Below are 18,370 nucleotides of genomic sequence, written 5' to 3' on the forward strand. Positions count from 1 at the left end.
GAATTCTTTAGAAGGATTGACCTTAATTATTCCTATGAAGTCTCCATTATTTTGCACAGTTTTGCAAGTGGGTAAACGGAGGCTTAAGAAAGTGAACCTATAGGGTGCCTGTGTGGCTCACTGTGTTCACCCTCTGCCTTCCGCTCAGGTCATGATCTCAGGGTCCTGGGATCGAGTCCCGCATCGGGCTCTCTGCTCAGCAGGGAGCCTGCTTCCCTCTCTCTCTCTGCCTGCCTCTCTGCCTACTTGTGATCTCTCTCTGTCAAATAAGTAAATAAAATCTTAAAAAAGATAAAGAAATAAAAAATCTTTAAGGAAAAAAAAAAGAAGGTGAACCTATAAATTCACTGAAGTCCACACCAGGTGACCGGTGGGGCTGGTCTATGGTGTTGGGCAACAGAATGATCATAGGCTGTCTGAGGGGTAACACTCACACTGATTGCAGTGTTTGGCTAATACATAGGTAAAGCAGTCTGTTTTCCTAAATCTAATACATAAGGGTTACTTTTGGTAGATGCAACGAAACAAACACACAAATGATAACGGCTGAATCTGTAGTGTAAAATTTAGTTGTTGATGTGAAAAAACCAGACCAGGTGGAAATAATGGCCACAGAAGAAAACTTATAACAGTTGAGACCGTAAGTGGTTAATTCTAGCAGAGCAGAAATGAAAATGAAGAAAAAAAAAGGCGGGGGGGAATGTCTCTGGCCAGTCCACATGGAAAACCGATCAAGGAATTAAATTAGTTTAATGGAGTTTGCACGGGAAAATGATTTGTAGCCACGTTCCCTTGGCACTCACCTTTCCTGGTTATAGGAGCAGCATCGGACTGCTGCATTGGACGTGATTCCCTTTAGAGGCCGGAAGGGCCCTCGGCCTGAGCTCTCAGCTAATGATGGATGGAAGCAGGCGATAACAAGGAATGCCGCTTCCTTACCCCTCCAGTGGGATAACTCTGGAGGCAGGTCCCCAGCTCCTGCTGCCCACTGTGTTGACCTGCTTTATACTCATCTTCCTTCCCATGGCCTTCTTCCCTCCACAGTTAGCAATGTTTCTTTGGACCATTTCTCCCATGACCTGATTACTTTCTAAACCTTGTCTGTGCTGGAAGACCGCAACCTAAGACAACAATAGTTCTTACTAAAAGTGTTTATTTTTTAAAAGAAAGGGACTCCAACATCTTCAAGGTTAAAACCACAGTGGAGATGTCTTGTGTTTTACAGAATCAGAATCAGATTCAGATCATAGGTTCGAGACTAGACTTTAAAGCTCCGTAGCTAAAAAAGCACCTATGTGAATGTTCGAAGAAGTCAAATCCAGTTCATCTTGAGGAGTTCTTTCTTTGTGAGATTAAAAGACACAATAAGAAAAAAGAAAGTGTGACCAGCTATGGCTTATGGCCTAAAATAGTCTTTTCCAGAGTCCAGTCTTCGAAGCCAGAAGCCAACGTTTACGGAGTCTACCAATTTTTAAAATTGTATCAGAGTTTCAACTTTCTCAAATATGTTCACATTTATTTTTTCTTATTACATTCATCTCTTCCAGCATATCCGTGCATTTTTGCTATGTTGAGGAAGAGCTACTGATCTGTGGAAATGGGAACTCTGTTCTCCCTGTGTACTGCTTTCCAGTACACAGTACACCAGTGGCCCTCAGCCTAATGTCTGTCTGTTGGCCTGATGCCAGACAAGAGAGTTCTATTATGAAAACAGATTCCAGAGGAATTAGGTGCTTTGTTTCTGGCTCCAAATGCGGTGAAATATTAATATACCAAGATTAGATACTCCATAAAAGATGAGTTTTAAGAATGGACTCCTCTGGAAATGGCCAGGAAAACAAGACTGTAAGCCTCTCCAGGGCAGGAATCTTTCTTCGGGCTCACATACCACAACTACTTCATGGAATGGCACAGGTAGAATAAATGAAAGAAGAAAGAATCTTTGCATCTATAGTATCAGCAGTGGGCTGGATTGGGAACAGGAGCTTTATAATTACTTGAAATACTTGAAATAGGACAATAAGTAATAATGAGATAAAGTACTAAAGATGGGAGAGATGAAGAAAAGGGGACAGTTGTTAGGTTCATGGAGGCCACAGTTAAATTCTGCTGGATTTCTGCATATGTGAGTGGTGTGCAGGCATGCATGTATACACACGCAACCAAGCTCCAGATTCTAGAAAATTCCAGAAAGGTGTATAGAAGCTGCATCATGACTAGATCATCATTGTAGACAAGAAGCTGAGAGACACACCCTGACAGTAATAAGCAAAAGGCCTTTTCCTTTAGGAATTTTGATTCTTGTGCCTCAGGGTGGGAACTTTACTGCTCTGGAAAACTAAAGTAACTGGCAAAAAAGGCCACAATTTTCTTCATGAGAATGCGGCCACAGTTACTCAGAGGCCAAGAAAACAGTTATCTATCAGGAAAGTATATTTGCCTTTGGAGATACCACCTTGGTATTGTGCCTTCTGGAAAAGGCCAGAAACATTTATGCTCAAGGACCTTCAATTTCTGGGATCTCTCAAAGGGGGAAAATTGATCTGCCAATTTGTGTTCCTAACCAGTTTGCCCTTTTGAAGTAAATGATTTGTTTTAATAAGTACTATGTGGTTTCCATATAGTTATATGATCCTTATATATACATACATATATATTGATATTTGTATATATATGTCCATACACGTATACATATGTCTATAAAGATATACATATGGGTATAGGGACATACGCACCACTTTTTTTTTTAAGATTTTATTTTATTTATTTGATAGAGAGAGAGATCACAAGTAGGCAGAGAGGCAGGCAGAGAGAGAGGAGGAAGCAGGCTCCCTACAGAGCAGAGAGCCCGACGCGGGGCTCGATCCCAGGACCCTGAGATCATGACCTGAGCCGAAGGCAGCGGCTTAATCCACTGAGCCACCCAGGCACCCCACGCACCACTTTTTTTAATATTACATAATTCTGTCATGCTTAGGAATTTAAAGGATAATCTGAAGAGAAAGTAATTTTGGTACTGATACTTGGGATTTGTAACTCTGCAAACTTTCTTTCCCTCACTTTGAGATAACAAGTCTTATACCAATAGCTAGTGTTTATTTTCCTTTCTTCTACAAACTTCTTAAACACAGATTCTGAAAACAAAAAATTTTGCCTTTCTTTACATAAGACACAGGTTTTTTTTTTCTTAAAGAAATAACTGGTGATTAAAATCCATTCTTTCCCCTTAATCTAAAATTACTCCCAAAATCTTGGAGCCCTTTGTTATCACCCCACTTTGCCTGAGAAACAGTTTATTTTCCTTTTGGCTTTGGATGAAACAACCATGTACTTTTAGGGATTCATAACGGGGAACATTAGCATGAATGCAGATCAGCTGGCAAGAAAAAAACCCTAAAAATATGAAGTCATAGGAGATGTATTACACCTCTGTTCTGTATTCTGTTTCTCCAAAATTATTATTATTAAATGAGTAAAAAGAAAAGAGCCAAACTTTTAAAGTGGTACTTGGTCTATAGAGCCTGACTTGATTAACCTAGGAAGGAAATTTTAGAATTGGAAGAAGTTCTATGTGAAACATCAGCTTTGTTTTGAGTGTGGTTGTAGGTGGCCAGGAGGAATGGCAATTTCCTAGGGGTGGGGGGAGGGGGGCTGATGGAAGAGCAGCGATAGTGATGCGTTACAGGACCACCCAGAATCCTTTAGGGGAAGTCTTTTTTGCCATCCAAGTGCCTACATTTCATAAGATGTGAGCTTTCTGAGCCTTCTTACCTGCCACTTTCTTACCTTTCCTTCCTACTCTCTCATCTTGTTGAGAAGTATACTAATGCATAGGTCTATGGCCGAAAATGCCATCAGAGCCCTCCTTTTATATTTTGGAATTAAGACACATTTACTATTTTAGAGTAATCCTAGACAATGAGAATCACCATAAAGAACCTCCAAAGAATTACGGAATATGAGAATGTACAGCTAATAGTTATATAAAAAGATTACAATTACTCCAGACAGAAGGCCTCCTTAATGTGACCAAAACAATGTGGAAGTCACAAAAGAATTTTAAAGTGTAAATTCTTTTGCAAAAAGTCAAAGCAGGGTCCAAAGAGAAATGAAAGAAACAGGGGACGATGTTTATAAAGTATATGCTTGATCAAATGTGAGTATTTTTCAATGCTTACAAGAATGTCTGACACATAATAAAGAAAATTAATTATTATTAACCCTAATTCATACTGAACCCACACAAATTAATAATAAAACTATAAACATTCTAATAAAAAGGCTATAAAGAGGCAATTCACATAAAAATAAATAGCTATGACCAATAAATATCTAAAAAGATGTTCAGCCTCAATAGTAAGCAAAGAAATCCAAATGAAAGGAAAAATGAGATATCATTTTTTACCTTTCAATTGGAAGAGATGAAGGATTCATAGCAGGCAGTATTGGGTGGAGAGCCAAGGACTGAGAACTCATGCTCTCTGTGTGAAGGAGGGTAAAGGGGCACCGTTTTCTTGGAAGGCAGTTTGCCAGTGGGTCTGACAATGCAAACTTTTGCCCTGGCATTTGCACTTCGAGTAATTTGTCCTGAGGCTCTTCTGGACAATTATGCAGACATGTGTCAGGCAAAAGGGAGCTTTCTAAACCCTTTGAATATACAAATTCCTTAGGTATAATAATCCCAGGAGGTACCTACTTTAATTATTTTAAATTTTAAAATGAGGAAAATGAGATACAGAGAAGCTAAATAGAGTGGAGGACAAGGCCAAGTTTAAACCCAGGCAGTCTGGCTGCAGAGCCAACACGCTTTCTTATTTTACCATGCTGCTTCCCAGAAGCAGGTCTACAGGCCATTTTTTTCCCTCTCTTTTTAAAATTAAGTTCTATTTTATGTACAGTGAATTGCATCCTTTTCATGTCCTGTTCTAAGAGCTCTGATAAAAGCATTCTGTCCTATAACAACCATGACAATCAAGAACAGGTCCTTTGTCCTCAGATGTTATCTATGGTGTCTTCAAACCTGCCCCCTCCCAGCCCAGGAATCCTCTAATCTGTTTTCCAGAATGTCAGAGAAATGGAAGCATCCAGTATGTAGCCTTTTGGGTCTGGTGTCCTTCACTCAGCTCAGTGCGTCTGAGAGTCCTCTACCACACTGGGTGTGTCATGAGTTCCCTCCTTTTTCTTGCTGAGCACTGTTCCACTGTGTGGATGGCCGGCCCACAGTCAGTCCATCCCCGGCTAGTGGGGATGTTGTGTCCAATTTTGGGAAAGTCACTAGGAACATGCGTGTACAGTTTTTTGTGTGTCTACAGGCCAATTTTGATTTGTACCTTCTCTTGTTGAATCTATCATCTCTGAAGCTCTCTTTTAAAGGAGTGTTTGATTTCAAGTGGAAAATGAATGGAGGGTAAGAAATCAGGAATTCTAAATTCCAGTTCACTTTGCCACTGGTTTCCTGATGACTCTGGACAAGTCGCTCTTCTCTGCCAACTGGCGAAATTTTCAAGGTTCTCATTGTTCAAGAAAGCCATGAGCTCTGCAGAATTGGTTGGGGCTGCCTGACTATGCCTTCTCTGCCCTGTTCTGGTCCAGGACTCCCCTGTGCCTGTTAGACAGCCTTGCTTCTGCAGAGTTTGCCTTTCCTCTTGCCCCCATGATGGGATGGCCAGTTTCTGGCTTTCTCCCTGGTTTACCCAGACTTGGGCCTCAGACCTGCTTACCTCCAGGACTCAGCTGCCAGGGCTCATGATCCAAAGACTTCTGGCTCCTGTCTTACCATTACGGATGCTCACATTTCACAGTATTCCCGCCAGGCCCTTCTCCCCACCGTCCAGGCACCATCTCTGCTCAGGCCTCCCCACAGCACATAAGCGTTTTCAAGACAAATGATGGTCGTCCAGCAGAATTGTTCACCTGGACCCACCTGGGCTCCTCTCATTTTCCTACAGGGTTGTTCTTCATAGAGATGGTGGCTTTAAAGATGATATATAAAACAATGGGGTTAAAGGCGATGGGTAAATATGGCAATGTTGACTGGTAGGGAGGTTATGAAATTGGCTCAAGTATTTGGCACCAGAGAAACAGCTCATGTCTGTGGGAAGCAGGCATTTAGATAAGTCTCCTTGAGTTTGGCAAATGCATTAATCTAAAAATAGACAGAGGCCGCCTTACTTCCTTGCTTTTTTTATTGCAACATGCAAAATATTACTGAGAGGAAGGTTATGAGTTGAGGAAGAAATGCCTGAAAAAAATGCATGGTTTTATCCCAGAAAGTAATAATCCTAACAATCTGTCTGAAATGCTTCCAAATGAACTCTGAAGAAAAACATTTATGAGTTGGAATGCAGTATTAGGTTGCAACATTCTAATTTACTGAGAGTTTATTTTCCTTTTTAAAAAAAAATCCCACATAAAATAAGAGTGAAATATCAAATGATGAGTCTGCTGCCTTAGGAAAATAGTTTTCCAAACGTTACTGGCATCCTGTGGCTGCAAGAATCACCTTTTCGTCTCGGCTATTGCTTGATGCTTTCCTAGTTGCATTCTGTGTCACTGAGTTAAGGGCATTTCACTTTATTCTTGGTGCGGCCACACTTCCAGTAAGTGTGCTGTCTGGTCAGTTGCTAAAAGTCTTGGACAAAAGTAGGTTTCTTTAGGAACAGCCCCATTGATAAATGGCTGTCTATAGGGAATGATTTCACAGTCTGCAGAAGGGCTTGGTATCTCATGAGACACTTGCCCCACTTCCAGCCTCATAGGTAAAAGCCTAGGATTAAAACCCAGTGGGACTTTATAAGTTTGTTAAGTGTTAGGGACTGAATTGTGTCCCCTCTCCAGGAGTTTATATGTTGAAATCTGAACCCCCAGTACCCAAGAATCTGACTGTATTTGGAGACAGGGTCTTTAAAGAAGTAATTCAGTTAAAATGAGGTCTTAAGGAGGGCCCTAATCTAAGAGGACTGGCACAGGCACACTGAAAGGGAAGACCACGTGCAGACACAAGAAGATGGCCATCTAAAAGCCAAGGAGAGAGGCCTCAGAGAAAGGAATCCTACCCACATCTTGATCTTGGACTTCTAGCCTCCAGAACCATGACGAGAGAGATTGCTATCTCACTCTCAGCATGTGGCACTTTGTAATGGCAGCCATAACAGACCGATCCACTAAAAACACACATTTATAAAGTTGCAAGGGAAGCAGGAGAGGAAGGGAAGAACATTTATGCAGTGGTTCCTTCATTCAGACTTCTTATTGAATACCCACCATGAGCCAAGTCCTGTCCCAGGTACCAAAAATTCAGCAGAGGGCGAGCAGATACAGCCCTTGACCTTAAGGCACTTACAGTCTATCAGCCATCTCTCCAAAGGGGCTTGTTAAACATGTAGGCATGTAACCCCCCAGATCAGAGTTTCTGGGTGTGACTTACTTCCCTAGGTCACTGATGTCCCAATAAGAATAAGGATATTAGATTTTTTCCCACTGCACATTTGAGCAGCTGGCATAGAGAAGTCATCAGGGACAGAAAGAAAAGGAAGCTGGGGATGAGAAGGGAATATTAGGGAATATTTCCCTAATGAGCTTCCCCTACTTCAAAATTTAGCGGAAGGGCTGGCCAGACCCTGAGCTTTCTGTTGTCCACTCACGCTCTCATGAATTTCTGTTAGGGTTTGTAGTTTTTAGGAAACCAGCTATTAATTAATGTCACCACAGGAAAATGTCAGTAAGAAAATACAAAGTCATGGCCATATAGAAAGAAGAGCATCACATGAGCAACATTTGCAAAGACGAAGTGCTGACGAGGATTTCATTCATGTTAGCTGTCTTGCAAATGTCTCATCCTATTTCTTGTAGGAGGCTTTAGGCTTAAGTTACCTGAATCATCACCTTAAGGCTCCGGTCTGGCTCAAAGAGCCTGTATCTCTGCCTTAGAGCGAGATTCTGAACCCTCCCATCTCCATTTGGTGGGCCTTGTTAAGAAATAACAGCAATTGGGGCGCCTGGGTGGCTCAGTGCGTTAAAGCCTCTGCCTTCAGCTCAGGTCATGATCCCAGGGTCCTGGGATCGAGCCCCACGTCGGTCTCTGCTCAGCAGGGAGCCTGCTTCCTCCTCTCTCTCTCTCTCTGCCTGCCTCTCTGCCTACTTGTGATCTCTATCTGTCAAATAAAGAAAGAAAGAAAGAAAGAAAGAAAGAAAGAAAGAAAAAGAAATAACAGCAATTGACTATGTGGAATTCTTTAATTTGCAAACTGTCTTCTCAACAGTCTTAAGGGGTTGAGAAGCTAAAGTTAGGAGATGTAAGTAGTATGTCCAAGGCTACAGTGGTGATAATGATGAGTGAAGAAGAGAGACTATGGGTCCCCTGAGTCCAGGTTGGTGGTGTTTCTATCACACTGGCTACTGGTTCTCCTGGTTGAGCAGTGTGAACAGCAATTGACATTTAGATGTCCAGTGAATACAGAGCTAGGGTCAAGGGTTCTGCTTGTCAAGAATGAGTGCACCACTTGAATCGAGCTTCCCATGATCCCAGGAGAAGGTGTCGGTTTATTTTAAAGGGCATCATCATCTCTGTTTACATTTCCATTCTCATTCTACATAGGAATAAAATAGTTTACTGGATTTAAGCAGAGCTGGAAGAGAGTGGCCAGGTAAAAGGAGAGGAGAGCAATAGTTTATATGCCAACATGTGTGGTTATGAGGAAATTAGTTCATTTGTTCATTTATTCATTCATTTGCATTCATTTATTCAACACATATTTACTAGGTGCCTTCAACGCCACCCACTGCTTTGGGCATAAGTGATTCCATAATGAGCAAAACCAAATCCAACATAATGCCCAGTCTAGTGGGGTAAGATAGATATTTATCAAATAATCACACAAATGTGTAATTTCAATCCAAGATAAGTGTTTTTAGAGAAAAGACAACAGTCAGGGAAGATTTCCTAAGGAAGTGACATTTGAACTGAGTTCATAAGTGGGAAGTGAACTCCCGGGAAAATGTCCAGGGTGTACAAAGACAGAAGGGATGCTTCAAGTGAATTGCTCTAAAATATGGCTTTTAAATCACATATTAATACATTAAAAATGACTTATAGAAAGCACATGCAATGGGAGGTCAGAAATAATGCAGAGGTTCTAAGTCTAGGAGAACTTCCTCCTACTCCTCCACATCCTGCCCCTGCCACCCATAAAAGGGACCATGGCAAGGCATCAAGTTTTTATTAACTATATCTTTACAAGTAAGATCAAGTATAAACGATATCCTGTCATATTTATTGTTGCCTTGGGTTTCATAAAGAGGCAAGCTTCTATGACTGAATGTTTAGAAGGGAGTTAGTTCAAAGTGAAACTGACAGACTCCTGTTTCTGGTCCAGTGCAGGAGACGCTGGGAAGTCACCACTCCATCTTAACGACACATTAAAAAGCTGAACAAACTGAAAAAAAAAACAAAAAAACAAAAAACAAAAAACAAACAAACAAAAAAGCCCCCAAAACCCAATAGCTCTTCTTAGATCCCTAAAAGAAGTGAGATCACAGGGCAAGCTGTGGCTCCAAACTGGAGAAACTGACGGGCAAACACAGTGAACCACTTACTGGGGCAGCAACCTCCATGGGAACCAGTAAAGGATGCAGAAATCTGAATGGTGGTTGATGAATGGCTGGATGCTCAGTGTGGATGACCCTGGGGATTAAAAACTCCACCAGGGGAAGGTGTGCTTTTGTGAGTTTTACTTCCTGGATGGCTACCAAGTTCTAACTTACTGGGGGGAGAGAAATACTGACTCCAGCCCACTCTTGACGCCCACCCCAACATAAAGAGTAGGACTAAGAAGCATGTATAAAGTTTACTGTCCACAGGCATAGGCTCCCTAAAAGATGGCAACCTACTCATAAGATTATAAAAGACTTCCCCTCCCCCAACACCTACTACCACATTGCTAAGGCCTCTTTATAGCAGTTCCTTTTATTCAGTATATCATGCCCAGTTATCATAATGTTACAGGATGTAACTACAAGGCAAAATATATATAGGGGGAAGAGAGAGAGAGCAAGCATTAAAACCAGACTCAGACATGGCAGGGATGTTGGAATTACCAGACATGGAATTTAAAACAACTGTGATTGATATGATAAGGGTTCTAATGGATAAAAAAGACAGCACACAAGAACAGATGTTCAAGGTAAGCAGAAAGGAGGAAATTCTAAGAACCGAAAAGAAATGATAGAGATCTGAAACACTGTAACAGAAAAGAATATCTCTGATGGACTCATTAGTAACCTGCACACAGCAGAGGAAAAATATCTGAGCTAGAGAGTATATCAACAGAAACCTCCCAAACTGAAAAGCATAGAGAAGGAAGACTGGGGGAAAAAAAAACAAAAACAAAAACAGAACAGAATACCCAAGGACTGTGGGACGACTACAAAAGGTGTAATGTATGCATAATTGGAATACCACAAGGAGAAAAAAGAAAGGAACAGAAGAAATGTTCAAATAATAATGATGACTATTTTCTTGAAATTAATGTCAGATACCAAACCAAAGATCCAGGAAGCTCAGAGAACACTAAAAAGGATAAGTGGCAAAATAATTACACCTATGAATATCATTTTCAAACTACAGGAAGAAAAAAAAGAAAAAGAAAGAAAATAGGAGAAAAATTCTGGAAGAAGCCAGAGGGGGAAAATACCTTAATTATAGAAGAAAAAAGATACCACTATATCTAACTTTTCTCTGGAAATCATGCAAAGAAGAAAAGAATGAAGTAAAATATTTGAAATCGTAAGAGGAAAAAAAAACCTGATTTTTTTTTTAACCCTGCAAAATTATCCTTCAAAAGTGGATGAAAAAAAAAAGTCCTTCTCAGGCAAACAAAAACTGAGGAAATTTATTGAAAATAGTACTATCTTCAAAATATGTTAAAAAGAAGTTCTTCAGAGAGGAGGAAATGGTGTAAGTCAGAAACTTGGATCCACATAAAGAAATGAAGTGGTGGAGAAGGAATAAGTGAAAGTAAAATAGAAACATCTTACTTTTCTTATCCTATATTGATTTAATACGTAAAACAAAACAATAGCAATGCTGTATTTGACTATGTAGATATATAACTTATACTTTGTATGTATGTACATTTTATTTACACATAGTGTGTTTCTGGGTGTGTGTGTATCATATAAATATATGGCAGCATTGATACAAGGAATAGAAAGGAAGAATTAGGATTATTTTGTTATTTATAAGGTACCCACAGGCATGTGAAGTGCTACAATGTTATTTGACAGTGGGCTTGGATTAGTTATAAAAGCATACTGCAAACCCTGAAGCAACCACTTAATAAAAGTTAAAAAGAAGTATATGCTAAGTAAGGAGGAAAAAAATGGAATCATAAAAATGTTCAATTAAAAATACAAAGGCAGAAAAAGAAAGACAAAAATAAGAATAAAGAACAAAGGCAACAATGAAAGGTACTAACAAATATAGTAGAACTTAATCTAATTATATCAGTAATGACTTTGAGCTTCAATGGTATAAATACAACAGTTAAAATACAGATATTGTCAGATGGGATCAAAAAACAAGACCTAACTATATGTTGTTTATAGGGCACACACTTTAAATATAAAGATGCACATAGAATAAAAAGTTGGACTCTGAAAAACAACCTGAGGGTTTTGAAGGGTCAGGGGTGGGAGGTTGGGGGAACAGGTGGTGGGTAATGGGGAGGGCACGTTTTGCATGGAGCACTGGGTGTTGTGCAAAAAGAATGAATACTGTTACGCTGAAAAAATAAATAAAATGGAAAAAAAAAGTGAATGGAGAAAGATACCATGTTGACAGTAATCAAAAGAAAGTAGGAGTATTACTAACTTTAGACATAGAAGACTCCAGACTAAGCAAAGTTATCAGAAATAAAGAAGGGGATTACATAATGATAAGGAACCAAGTTCTCCAAGAAGACATAATGATCCTTAACACGTATGTGCCGAATAACAGAGTGCCAAAATATATGAGGCAAAAGCTAATAGAAATAGATTAATCCACTATTACAGTTGGGAACTTCAACACCTTTCTATCAGAAATGAATAGATCCAGCAAACGAAAATCAATGAGGACATACTTGAACTCAACATCATCCATCAACTGGATATAACTGAAATCCATAGAGTGCTTTGTCTAAGAAGAGCTGAATGCACATTCTTCTCAAGCCCATATGGAATATTGACCAAGATAGGCCATAATCTGGGCCATGAAACACACTCTAACAAATTTTTTTTTAAGATTTTTAAAATTTATTTACTTGACAGAGATCACAAGTAGGCTGAGAGGCAGGCAGAGAGAGAGAGAGAGAGGAGGAAGCAGGCTTCCCGCTGAGCAGAGAGCTCGATGCGGGGCTCGATCCCAGGACCCTGGGACCATGACCCGAGCAGAAGGCAGAGGCTTTAACCCACTGAGCCACTGAGGCACCCCCACACTCTAACAAATTTAAAAGACTAGAAGTCATACAATGTTTGATCTCAGACCACAGTGGAATGAAACCAGAAATCAACAACAAAGAGATAGCTGGAAAATCCCAAAGTATTAGCAGATTAAATGACATACTTCTAAACACACATGGATCAAAGAAGAAAACCCAAGAGAAATTAAACAATATTTTAAATTAAGTGAAAATGAAAAAACTTAACAGAATTTGTGGAAGGTAGTGAAAGTGCCCAGAGGGAAATTTTCATAATCAAATACATAAGTTAGAAAAGAAGAAAGATATAAAATAAATAAACTAGGCTTCTACCTTAGGAAAGTAGAAAAAGAGGAGCAAATTAAATCCAAAGTAAGCAGAAGAAAAGAAATAATAATTAGATCAGAAATCAATGTAATTGAAAATAGAAAATCAATAGAAAAAAATCAACAAATCTATGAGCTAGTTCACTGAAAAGATCAATAGAATCAATAAGCCTCTAGCCTGGCTAAATAGGACAGAAATAGAGAGGACACAAATTACTAATAATATAAATGAATGAAGGGGTGTTATGAGAGATCCTATAGACATTAAAGGGATAATAAAGGAATATAACTCTATGCCCACAAATCTGATAATGTAGTTGAAATGGACCAGTTTCTTAAAGACACAATCTCCCAAAACTAACACAAGAAGAAAGGGGTAATTGGAATAGACCCGCATCTATTAAGTAAATTAAATTGAGAATTAATAACCTTCCAAAACAAAAAAACCCCACAAGGACCAGATGAGTTCTCTTGTGAGTTCTACTGAAGATTTAAGAAAGAAATTATATAAATTATCTATATTCTCTTCCAGAAAATGCAAGCAGAGGGTATACGCCCTAACTCATTCTATGATGCCAGCTATATCCTATCAAAATGAGACAAAGACAATACAAAGAAAAAGGACTATGAGTGAATACTTCTCATAAGCATAGATGTAAAAATCTTCAAAATATTTGCAAATTGAATCCAACAATGTATAAAAAGTATTGTATACCACAACCAAATGTGATTTAGGTATACAAGGCTAAGTCAGCATCTGAAAATCAATTAATGTAATCTATTACATTGAAAAGCTACAGAAGAAAAAAAGTCACGATCATACCAATAGATGCAGAAAAATAATTCAACAATATCTTATACTTATTCATGACAAAAACTCTCAGTAAACTAGGAATAGAGAACTTCTTCAAGTTTATAAAGAATATCTACAAAAAACCCTATAGCTAACATTATACTTAATGGTAAGAAATTTGAAGCTTTCCCATCAAGATTAGGAACAAGACAACAATGTCCCTTCTCACCATTTTAAAATCATAACAGAAGGGGCGCCTGGGTGGCTCAGTGGGTTAAGCCTCTGTCTTCGGCTCAGGTCATGGTCTCAGGGTCCTGGGATGGAGCCCTACATGGAGCTCTCTGCTCAGCAGGGAGCCTGCTTCCCCCTTTCTCTCTGCCTGCCTCTCTGCCTACTTGTGATCTCTCTGTCAAATAAATAAATAAAATCTTAAAAAAAATAAAATCATAACAGAAGTCCTAGCTAATGCAATAAGACAAGGTCAGGAAATAAAAGGTATATAGATTGGGAATAGAAGAATAAAACTATCTTTGTTCACAGATGGTATGATCATCTAAGTATAAAATCCAAAAGAATCAACAAATGAACTCCTGAAACTAATAAGTAATTATAGCAAGATTGCAGGACACTGCAATATAGGCCAATATACAAAAGTCAATTATTGTCTCACACCAGCAATAAATAAGTGAATTTGCAATTAAAAGCACAATACCATTTATATTACCATCCGTCCCCCAAAATGAAATACTTAGGAATAAATCTAGAAAAATACGTACAAGTCTATATCAGCAAAATTTAAGAAACTCTGATGAAAGCTATCAATGAACTCAGTAAGTGGAACAGTGTTCCATGTTCATGGATGGAAAAACTCAATACTGTTAAGATGTCATTGCTCTATAGATTCAGTGCAATCCCAGTTCAGATCTTAGCTTGTTTTGTGGTTATCAGCAAACTGATCTAAAGTGTATATTGAGAGGCAAAAGATGCAAAATAGCCAATATAATATTGAAGGAGAACAAAGTTGGAGAACTGACACTACCCTACTGGAAGACCTACTATAAATCTACTCTAATCAAGACGGAATAGTGTTGGCGAAAGAATAAACAAATAAATCAATGGAACAGAATTGAGAACCCAGAAATATACCCATATACATATGGTCAATTGATCTTTGACATAGGTGTCAAGGTAATACAGTGGAGCAAAAAATAGTATCTTCAGCAGATGTTGCTGGAAAAACTAAATGTCTACATGCAAAAAAAACAAACAAACAAATACCCTCAACCCTAGATACAGACCTTACACACCTCACAAAAATTAGCTCAGATCACAGACTTACATGTAAAACACAAAACTATAAAACTTCTGTAAGATAGCATAAAAGAAAGCCTATAGATGACCTGGGGTAGGATGATGACTTTTTAGATAAAACACGAAAGGCACGATCCATGAAAGGAAGAATTGATAAGCTAGGACACATTAAAATTAAAAACTTCTACTTCGTGAAAAACAATGTCAAGAGAATGAGAAGATAAGCCACAAACTGGAAAAAATACTTGCAAAACATACATATCATAAAGGATGTTATGCAAAATATAAAAAGAACCCTTAAAACTTAATAATAAGAAAACAACCTCATTAAAAAAATGAGCCAAAGCCCTTCACAGACACCTCACCAAAGAAGATATACAGATGGCAAATGAACATATGTAAAGATGCTCCTCAGGGAAATGCAAATTAAAATAAGATATCATTACACACCTATTAGGAAGACCCAAGTTCAGATCACTGATAACACCAAATGCTAGTTATTTGCGAAACTTTAGGAGCTTTTTCACTCACTTCTTGTGGGAATGCAGGAAGGGTGAAGTTGGCCGAGTCTGTTTATTCCCACACACCTGCAGACTGCCCAGATGTTACTGCCCTAGTCACCTGGTCACCTGGTTCCGGGCCATGCTTTCACACAGGACATTTCAATGGCTTTTGCCCTCAAGTTTCTTTTTCATGACAGCTCATTCTACTCATTGTTAATGACTGAAGTAAAAGTATCACTTTGAAATATAAAACAGAATCTCTTTTTCCATTATTTTCCTCATAAAGTACCAATTATTTGGCATGCTATTCTTTTTTTTTTTTTAGAGAGGCAGGCAGAGAGAGAGGAAAGGAAGCAGGCTCTCCGCTGAGCAGAGAGCCCGATGTGGGACTCGATCCCAGGACTCTGAGATCATGACCTGAGCTGAAGACAGCGGCTTAACCCACTGAGCCACCCAGGCACCCTTGACATGCTATTCAAGGCCCTTTATTACCTGCCCCAAATCTACCTTTCATTGAATCTCTCCATTTATGCTCCCTTCTACTTGAACCACATCACTTCCAAAATCGCCTTTTCTTGTGCTGAGTCTTTCTCATGCTATATTCCTCTCCTGGAATGCTGTCTCCTTATTAAAATCATACTTGTATCTTAAGACCTTGCTTAACCATTATTTCCCCCTTAAAGCTTCCTTTGAACACCTTAAAAAAACAACTTCTCTTTTTAACTCATTTATTGTTATTAATTTTTGCTGTCTTATACTACAGTTAATTGTTGGATGCCTTATTATCTTTATGTTTGCCTTGTTTCTTAAAGGCATGGATTATGTCAAAATAGTGTCAATGTACTCATTTATACTACTAGGTGCTGTTCAGCATGCTGACGGCTTTATATATATATATATATTATCTAATTTAACATCTAGAACCCCCCTTTAAAGGAGGAACTATTTTTAGGTGTTACTATATCCATTTTACCAATGAGGACTGATGCCTTTGGAGGTTACATAACTCATCAAGCATACACAGTAAGTCAGGGTTATAGATAGAATTTGAACACTTGCCCATGAAGGCAGGGTCATTGTTTAATTTAGTGTTATATCCCCCAAACCTAGAAGAGGGCCAGGCACATGAAAGACAATAAGTATTTGTTGAATAAAATGATAAATTGTATTTCCAAAGTAAAATCTCTTGCATATCGTATAACTATTTTAATAAATATTAAATATTAAAAATATTTAATAAATATTAGTAAATATTTCAATATAATCATCCTTCAAGATGAAGAAAAATGGTGGCTGTTCTCAACATTAGCTGAATAATATTATGATTGTCCAAATACCTGTTGTTAACAACTAAAATGAAAAATGTTGACTTAAAAAACATAGGCTGAGAAATGAAAATGTAATTTGTTGATTTCAAGCAATACTGAAGATGGTTTGCCATGTAGCTATAATATATGGCAAAGTGGCAATCTATAGAAGTACATTATAAGTCTTGACACCATAGCTGCCATGATAAAACCTACTGTCTTAGATTTTGACTTCAAATATTGTTCTTCAAGAAACTGTAGGTCTTTGAAGAATGGTCGATTCCAGGGCTGGAGAGGGAAAATACGAAATAAGCTTGGAGCATAATGTGTTGATATAAAGCAAGGAAATGCTCATAAGAGGATGGGAAATACTAAAAAGAGCAATAAGAATGAACTGGAAAGGGTTCCCAATGGCAAAATATAGAGCACATTAGGCAACAAATATAAACAAATATAGTAATGGATTATAGTCTTTAAAATAAATATCCATGAGTTTACACAGATATAAAAAATTGAATAAATGAATGGGGAGAAGAAACATCCTTTTTAAAAATTTTTTATCTTAATTCCAGTATATTTAATATACAGTGTTATATTAGTTTCAGGTGTACAATATAGTGCTTCAACAATTCTATTCATTACTCAGTGTTCATCATGATAACAGTACTCTTAATCTCCTTCACCTATTTCACCCATCTCTCCATTTACCTCCCCTCTGGTAACCATTACTTTGTTCTTTATAGTTAAGAGTCTGTTTGTTTCTTTTTCTCATTGCTTGTTTGTTTTGTTTCTTAAATTCCACATGTGAGTGAAATCACATGGTATTTGCCTTTCTTCCACTTAGAGTTATACTCTCTAGATCCATCCATGTATTTGAAAATGACAAGATTTTATTCCTTTTTAGGGCTGAGTAATAATCTATTGTATATACATACCACTTCTTATTTATCCACTCATCTATTGATGGGCACTAAGCTGCTTTTATAATTTGACTATTGTAAATAATGCTGCAGTAAACATAAGGGTGAAGAGATCTTTTTGAATTAGTGTTTTTATATTCTTTGGGTAAATATCTGGTAGTGAAATTATGGGATCATATGGTAGTTCTAAAAAGAGAAAAGGAAAAGCACAAAAAATAATATGGTAGTTCTAATTTTAATTTTTAGAGGAAGCTTCCTCAGTGGATGTATCAGTTTGCATTCCACCAACAATGCATGAGGGTTCCTCTTTGTCCACATCCTCACCAACATTTGTTGTTTCTTGTGTTTTGATTTTAGACGTTCTGGTAGGTATGAGGTGATATCTCATTGTAGTTTTGATTTGCATTTCCCTGATGACAAGTGATGTTGAGCATCTTTTCATGTGTCTGTTGGCCATATATATGGCGTCTTTGGAGAAGTCTCTGGTCATGTCTTCTGACCATTTTTAACTGGATTATTTATGTTTTGGTGTTGAGTTGTAGAAGTTCTTTGTATATTTTGGATATTAATGCTTTATCGATATATAATTTGTAAATATCTTCTCCCAAGTATATTGTCTTTTAGTTTTGTGGTTTCCTTTGCTGAGCAGAAGCCTTTTATTTTGATGTAGTCCCCAAAATTTATTTTTTCTTTTGTTTCCCTTGCCTCAGGAGACATATCTAGAAAAATTTTGCTATAGCTGATATCAGAGAAAT

At 38.1% G+C, this 18,370-nt stretch overlaps 1 protein-coding gene across 1 annotated transcript in view; it reads right to left on the minus strand.

Annotated features, from left to right (window-relative positions):
* ITGA8 (integrin subunit alpha 8) overlaps positions 1-18,370 on the minus strand; it is a 173,754-nt gene that overhangs the window by 79,315 nt on the left and 76,069 nt on the right. The window lies entirely within an intron of this gene.

Source organism: Meles meles, chromosome 7 (genome assembly GCF_922984935.1).
Source record: "Meles meles chromosome 7, mMelMel3.1 paternal haplotype, whole genome shotgun sequence".
NCBI classification, from domain to species: domain Eukaryota; kingdom Metazoa; phylum Chordata; class Mammalia; order Carnivora; family Mustelidae; genus Meles; species Meles meles.